This window comes from Eleginops maclovinus, chromosome 2 (genome assembly GCF_036324505.1).
Source record: "Eleginops maclovinus isolate JMC-PN-2008 ecotype Puerto Natales chromosome 2, JC_Emac_rtc_rv5, whole genome shotgun sequence".
Taxonomy (NCBI): domain Eukaryota; kingdom Metazoa; phylum Chordata; class Actinopteri; order Perciformes; family Eleginopidae; genus Eleginops; species Eleginops maclovinus.
The window spans coordinates 24478369-24486099 of NC_086350.1; positions in this window are offsets into that span (position 1 = coordinate 24478369).

Here is a 7731-nt window from a genome sequence, read left to right on the forward strand (position 1 = left end):
TTTGTAACATTACCTAAGTAAAGTGCCAGCCATTATTGGGCTGAATGGCCAAACCTTTTATCTAATGCCATATAATATAATAATATGATACTTTATTGATCCTCACCAGGAAAAAACGTGTTTTCTCGTGCCATGGTTCACAAAGAGGTTAGAGGTCAATGCCAGCTTTACAGGAGCAGCAGAAGACCTGTTGGAGCTTCTATTAAGTGATAAATTTAGCATTGGGGCCTCATGCGAAGCCATTTGAATGCCAGAGTTTCTTCTTTCTCAGAATTCAGCATTGTTGTAACTCTTTTCTAAATGTTCTATCTAAATTCAGCTGAGGTATCTGGACTTTAAAGATAATTCAACTTAATGACCCAGAATCTAGCAAAATAATCACCAAGTTGGCAACACAGAGAGCCTGTACCTTCATGAATCACTCTGAAGCCACTCCATGGCTCTATAAATGACGACCATTGATATTATTAGTACTTACAGTTGTATTCGGGTGATCCAATGATCAGACGGGCAGAGTGGGCAGGTAGACATGCAGGTAGAAAGACAGGCAGGTTGTCCAATTACATTGACGCTGACATTTGATGGTCATACATTCTAGCATTTACTAAGATCCTTATCACGTATACACATAGCAATATTAGCATTCATTTAAGGTTTTGAGCGTCTTTATCCATCCAGGGATTAAAGCAAAAAAAAATCCTGAGCCTGAACTTTTTAGACTCATGCAAACAACTATATACATGTATGCAGATTATTGTATAGTGTTCACAATGGTTCCCAAACTGGGGGCCATGGCCCCCTTCCGTGGCCGTGACCCCCCTGGTGCCCCCCTTTTGATAAAAACACTCTTAAATAGTGAATTTTGAGCATGCTGTAGTAAATGCACTCTGAAATTTAGGGTACATTAAAAGGACTGATTTACTTTTCAAACAGTTTTAATAAATCAAATAATTCAACAATTTCAACATTTCAATAACTTTGAACTTTGTTCATCAGAAATAAAATGGCAAATTAAATACACAGATGTTAATAAAACCAATAGAAAGTTATATCAAGTAATATCAAAACAAGTAATCAAAAACATTAACTCCTACATGAAATGATAACTTAAATCAAATAGAAAGAAATAAACAAAGTGCATTTGTATCTCCAAAGTACTTTTTAGTGGGGTTTAAGTTATCAAAACTAGATTCAAAAAATGAAAGTGCTCTATTTTTTCCTCTTTTTTCCGGGTTCTGAGTCATCCGAACTCTTCCTTTTTCCAGAGGTAGTTGAGGCTATTGAAGAGGATTTCTTGGCTGGACCATGAAACAGAGAAAATAACTTTGGTTGCCCAGAGGATGCAGTGGATGGCCCAAAGGAGGAGGCAGAGGGCCCAGATGAGGAAGCAGAGGGCCCAGATGAGAAGGCAGAGGGCCCAGATGAGGAGGCAGAGGGCCCAGATGAGGAGGCAGAGGGCCCAGATGAGGAGGCGGAAGGCTTATTAGTTGCCCCAGACGAGGAGGCAGAGGGCCCAGAGGAGGAGCTGGATGGCTTTTTAGCTGCCCCAGAGGAGGTGGTGGAGGGCCCAGTGGGTCGAAAAGGTCTTGTTTTTGCAGAGGAGATGGTCTTTGGTGAAGGTCTGGTTGGTCTAGGTGAGGCAGCTGGCCTAGTGGAGGAAGAGGATGGCCCTTTTGATTTCTTCGCCTGGGTCACTATTCTGTTTGCCACCGCTGTAGACCTCACCCTCATGGCCTCACTCATCCTTTTCTCCCTCATTCCCTGTTCTCTTGCCTTCTTTTTCTCTAGGTGGAGTTGGTATGTTTTATAGGAGGAAAGGCAAGAATTCCTTAAAGGCTGGTCAATTAACATTGTTGAGGCCGTCCACTTCCTGGCTTTCATTGTTGACTTAATTATGGCGAGGCTCTCATACGTTTCCACATCCATCCTGCACCTGTCTGCCTCCAGTATGTCATCCATTATGTTGAAAGACCCCTCCACCAGCGGGCCTGTGAAAATTGAAAGAAGGGCTTTCACAAGTTTGATCAGGGTTGGGTATCTCACACCTCTTTCTGAATTTCTTAGAAGTGCCACCTGACTCCACCAGTCCACATCCACTCGGCTGTTTTCTTCAACATAGGTATTGGCCAGAGGTACCAGGTCAGCATCTATTTGGTATGCACGAACCTCCTCCCGCAGTGGGCCGAGTGCTTCAGGTGGAACCACATTAGGCAAGGCCTTCCCTAATGCCATGAATGCTGAACCTAAGGAGTCACACTGTATGAGGGATGGGGTCAGAGCCGAGAGTGAGGTGACCATGTGGTTGTCGAGGGGAAGGTTTTTGAGTAGAAACTCTGCTGCCTTCATGTAGCCCTCTCTGAGGGAGTTGTACAAGTTTCCAACCCACAGTGTCTTCGCCACACGGGCCTTGGTCATGGCAGAGTATCCATATTTTCCAACACACAGGGATTTGTTAGGCAGCTGTAACGCTGCATCCCGTACATTGATCTTGAGGATCTCTTTGACACTCAGGGGGATAGCTCCTGGCTTCATGAATTTGCTTAGCAGCTCTCTTACCAGTGCCAACATTTCAACATGCAACAAGTGCACCATTGGTTTCTCATGTTGCAGTTTTTTCAGAAATGCCTGAAATGTTGGAAGGACACCTGTAAACATACAAAAAACATTTAGGCATGTTTCCATTAGTTGTAATTAAAACTTAGAACAAGACATCAGTTACTACTATGCAACTAGGTAATTACAGTACAGTTACTAACTATACAATGCTGTAAGGAATTCTCTTGAGGTGGATTACTTTTGTTGAAAAATAGACCTAACTGTTCCATTTGCACCTTGTCTTAACTAAAAAGCTATGCCATCCAGGAGAGCTGGGCCATTACCACCAAGTAATAAATAAATGTATGTAAACTAGCCATGGATTTTCCTACTCATTCAAGATACCTCTGAACAGGTCAATCAAGACTGTGAGCCTATCAAAATCTGTGAATAGCACAGAGATGCGTTCCTTCCGGCTCTGGTTTGTTTGGGTCCTGGATGCTGTGGCCTGTTCTCCTTGCAGAACCTCTATTCTGGCCCTTTCCTGAGGCGAGACCTCGTGCCTTTCAAGGACTTGTTTGAGTAACTTTCTGGAGTGCACACACACACACACCCACGTTATGCTCCCTCTTATAAAACCATATGGGGATTAAGGCTGCATGTTATAACATACAGCATTATAGACAATACACTAATACATCCCTATTTTATTTTTTTAATGAAAAAAAAAACTGTCAGTAATGCAATATTTTTATCATATCATCATACAGCATATAGCTGGCAGTTTCATGTGTTGCATTAACTACAGCAATACTATAAAGCCGTTATAGCCACTATTAAAAAAAACAGCTTGATTCTGCACTACAACACATTTTCTCATAAGGGAAGGCTATAGGCCAGAATATAACACATGTTCAAAAAAAGAAAAGAAAAAAGCTCCTTAAAAAGGAAGGTCGTTTTATTTTCGCGCAAGACAAAATAGTTATATATCAACTATCAATCCCAACGGGGTGCTGCTGAATGACAGCGCAAGGGATAAGACGCGGCTCGTAGGTGTAGGTTTCGGATGTTGTCAACATTTAAAAGCACGCATGTATGCCAGGTAACCGCACGGGTGAGCAAATAAAGAGGACCTCTGCTGTGTACTCTGTGTTATTTTGCTCATAGAAACGACTAGGCTAAAACTACACAAGTCCCGACTTTGTGTCCGACTTTTACATTGGGTTTCGCCGCACACAAAGACAATCGCAATTGTCGTAAGGGGGGGTCTCAGCCGAGAATCGGACACGATAGTCGCGTATTTTGAGCCAGGCTGAGAGGCTATACTGTGACAAATACGATTTAATTCACACACATTTTTAAATGCTTTGTACCTACCTGTATTTAAGCTCTTCGCCCGGATCCAGTAGGTTGTAGTAGTGCACAATCAGGACATCCAGGAGTTCTCTCACCCTATTGCACACCTCCAACATCTGCAGGAACCTGTTACTGATGGGCCTGATCAAGCTCTTCGGTGTAAGATGGAGTAATCTCTGGAATTCCGAAAATATTTCTTTCTGTTTCGGAGACTTCTCTATGTCATAAAACACATCCGAGCAGAAATCTTCCACCTCTGCCTTGAAAGGGCTCATCATGGCTTTTGCACCGTTAGAAACCATATGGACTGTGTCGCCAGATATATCCAGCAGGTGCGGGTTCTCCCTGCGCAACTGTGTCTCGAGACCGGACTTCTTTCCCCGCATAACCGCACAATTGTCCAGTAAAATACTGGTCACCTGCTGCCGCCCTAAACCATAGGACTGCAGCACATCCTTCAATTCCTGGGTAAGTGCTGCAGCATTGGCTATGTTCATTTTTCGACTAGCGAGGTGTTGCGTTTTAACAGCATTTTCCTCATTGTCAAAAAAACGAACAAGAACATTGAGGACTTTATCCATGTTATTATTGGTGGCCTCGTCGACGTTCAGGGAAAACATGTTGTTTTTCAGTTTGGTGGAAATTTGCCTTTTAAACTCAGGTGTTATCCCGTGAGTGTTGAAATAGCTGGCCAGCTGATTTGAAATGGACATTTTACTTAGTGCAATTTTATCTTCCGCTACTTTTTTACACAGCTCGACCAGGGGTTGTGATAGCGTGAAGGAGAGGTCGTGTTCTGCGAGAAATGCACACACCCGTATTTTTAACTCACACACACGGTCAGTTATGGAAGCCGGTACATCAGATGTTGTTGTTGCTCCTGGTAAACGCGTCGTGTGTGGGACAGCACGAACAGCAGCTAGGTGACGAGGGTCTGATTCGTGTTTACGAAGAACCTTTTTGCCGCTGGATGCATATATTAGCCTCCTGGAGCACAGCGTGCAGAAGCAAGCGCCTGTCTCACTCAACTTCTTACACCAACTGCTAAATGGTTTGCCATCTCGTCCAATCTCCTCCAGCCATACCCAGCGCCATTTATTTTTCAGACCTTTATCTATCTCGAGGGTATTTTCCCCTGGTTTCATGTACTGCATCGCGCCTGCTCCTATGCCCCTCTCTCCATTAACTACAGTCACAGCCTTCGTAGTAAGAGAGTAGGCCTATCTGTGCTACAGTTTAGTTGATCGAGGCGCGTTGTGTTAAGGCCCGCCCCGTTTTGCTTCTGATTGGCTAACACTGTTTAACATCAGAACTGGACAGCGGCGCTTCTTTCCTACCATTGGCAGAGAACGAACAGACTCGAAAGCCGTGGAGTTATCACGTTTTGGGTTTAAAAAAAAAAAAAAAAAAAAATTTTTTTTCCACTCCAAGTGCTGCAGGCCGGAAATCCGGCCCGGGGCCGGAATACTTTAATCCATGTCCATCTGGTTATAACATTGAATCTTGTTTTAGTTCTACTTATGTTCTCCACCAACTCCTGCAGCAGACATCGAAGTGTTTAACTGCTAAATGCTTGACTATTGAGAAATGTTGCCCTTATGCAAAGGCTTGGCTAAACTAAACCGCTGGACTCTTTCATTGGCAACCTTAAAGAGAAATGTCTGTACTTCCGTCATTTGACCACAGCATTTTTTTTGTGGCTGCCATTAAAATCTGGGTCAGTATATCAAATAAATTGTGCTCGCTCTGGACGGTAGCTTGGCTATTTAAAGAAAGGTGGATTTCTTTTGGAGTGACAAAGGTGACAATTCTCTCTGACCAATCAGTAGACTGCAATGGCTTAACTCCACTTTTAGTATTGACTGCTTCAAACCTGGCTGGAGTCGCGTCAAGACTACTATGAGCATCACTGTGAGGTGGAAAAGTGAATGATGTTATTGATAGTTAGTGTTTGATGCTAGACAGGTAGCGTACCATTGGTTTATCAGAGCTGTTTTGGTAAAAAAAAACCGAAATGAGAGCAGTGAAAGTAAACTAAAACACTTAATTTGCTGACGTACAACAATATGCTACATAATCATAGTTTTGGTGAGTTTATCACTACAAGCTTCACTTTACTTCATATTACACATAGTAATTTAAACTTTATTTCATATAAAATATTGATAGTTGCAGCTTTCAAGCATTTTATTACAGTATGTTTTTTGAATGGATTAAACAGCTGAGACATATTGTGTAGATTAGTGAGCTTTTGAGATGCTGGTAGGTATATTTACCTAACCCTAACATTGGACAAAAATAACTTTTTTCCAGTCTATACATTGATCTAAACTAGTTTGTCCCCAGCTCCATTTACTGTTAAGTTGTATTTTTCTTCTTGCCTAACATTTCTTGTCAGTGAAAGGTAAATTGAGTCTTCTAACAGATGAAACTCTATAAATCTAAATTCCTATCCGTGAAGCAGCACTCTAGCCATACATTACTGTGGTGTCTTCAATCAGAGGAATGCAGCTCCGTGTCCCCATGTGACCCACGCACAGAACGACAATGTAACAATAATGCAATAACAGTAATGTAACAAGGTAATAACTAGAGCAGCTGAATTGTTCCCCGGGGAGGGAATGTAGAGGAAATTATCATAACAGGGTTTGAGATCCCTCAGGATCTGTTGCAACTGACAAGAGAGCATCTGAGAGGGCAATCATTACCGGATACTGTTACTCATGCCAAATGTTACACTGCGCTCCAGGCATTCAGTTTCCACCATAGTATGTGACGGTGTTTTCTGTTTTCAAATTCCAAAATGTGGAGGTTTTAGAAGCTATCTGGAAGAAAAATGCTACATAACAATACACTGAGTCCATTCTCACAAACTCTCAATTGAAGATGAAATTGCATTATAGCATAATACAATGTTCTCTCCTTGAAAATATGTTACAGTTCTCACTACAATAAAGGGACTCAAATTCATATGTTTGGCAACAAGCACACAAACCATTGAAAATTCATAAAATAAAAATCGAATCCGAGTTTCTTTGCAATGTGAGTGGGTTCTGCAGAGAATACTCCGATAGCCCAGTATAATAATGAATTCGTCAACCCAAACACATTTCCCCCACTTTCTTTCAAAAGCTATTGTGGAATGTACAAGAAAAAAAATTACCTTTTCATCCTTTTAGTAACTCTACTATCTGTTTCGGTCAATGTTTGGGTCAGCTTCAATTCAGAAAGCTTTTACACAGCTTTTATAACAGTCCATCTCAATTTAGTTAAAAGAAAATTGTTACGCAGGTCCACTTGTATTTCTGTGCAAGCAAAATTGGAACCAATCTGACCCCAATATTTGTTTTGTTGAAAAAGCATTCCTCTTTGCTTCCTTTGAGTGACTGAAAAATGCAACTGCATTCAGGGGCTGAATGCTTTATTGAATAAAATGTATTAAAACATAAATAGATATGTGGGCAGCTATGCCCAAACAGTAACTGCATTTATTGTTTGTAAAAGTAGAATTGCCTTGAAAGTACAATGTAACATTAAATATATACAGACAATATTCACTTTACTTGCAAGAAGAGAAATCCAACTTCAAAACGCAATACAATCTTATTAAAATGGGATGTATATAAAGGATTTACCTTGTGCTTCGCCTCCTTTAGGGTGCTTCCCCATTGCCTTATTTTGTGTTGGTATTTCCAGTTAGCGTGTAAGTGCTAAGACTTAGCATAGCATCACCAGCTTGATCAACCACTTGCCATAGAGACCGTTAGAGCTTTTGTTAAATAAAAACTCCTTTTAAGAGAAACTAATCGTTTAGATTAAAAATATGTAAGTATTTTATTC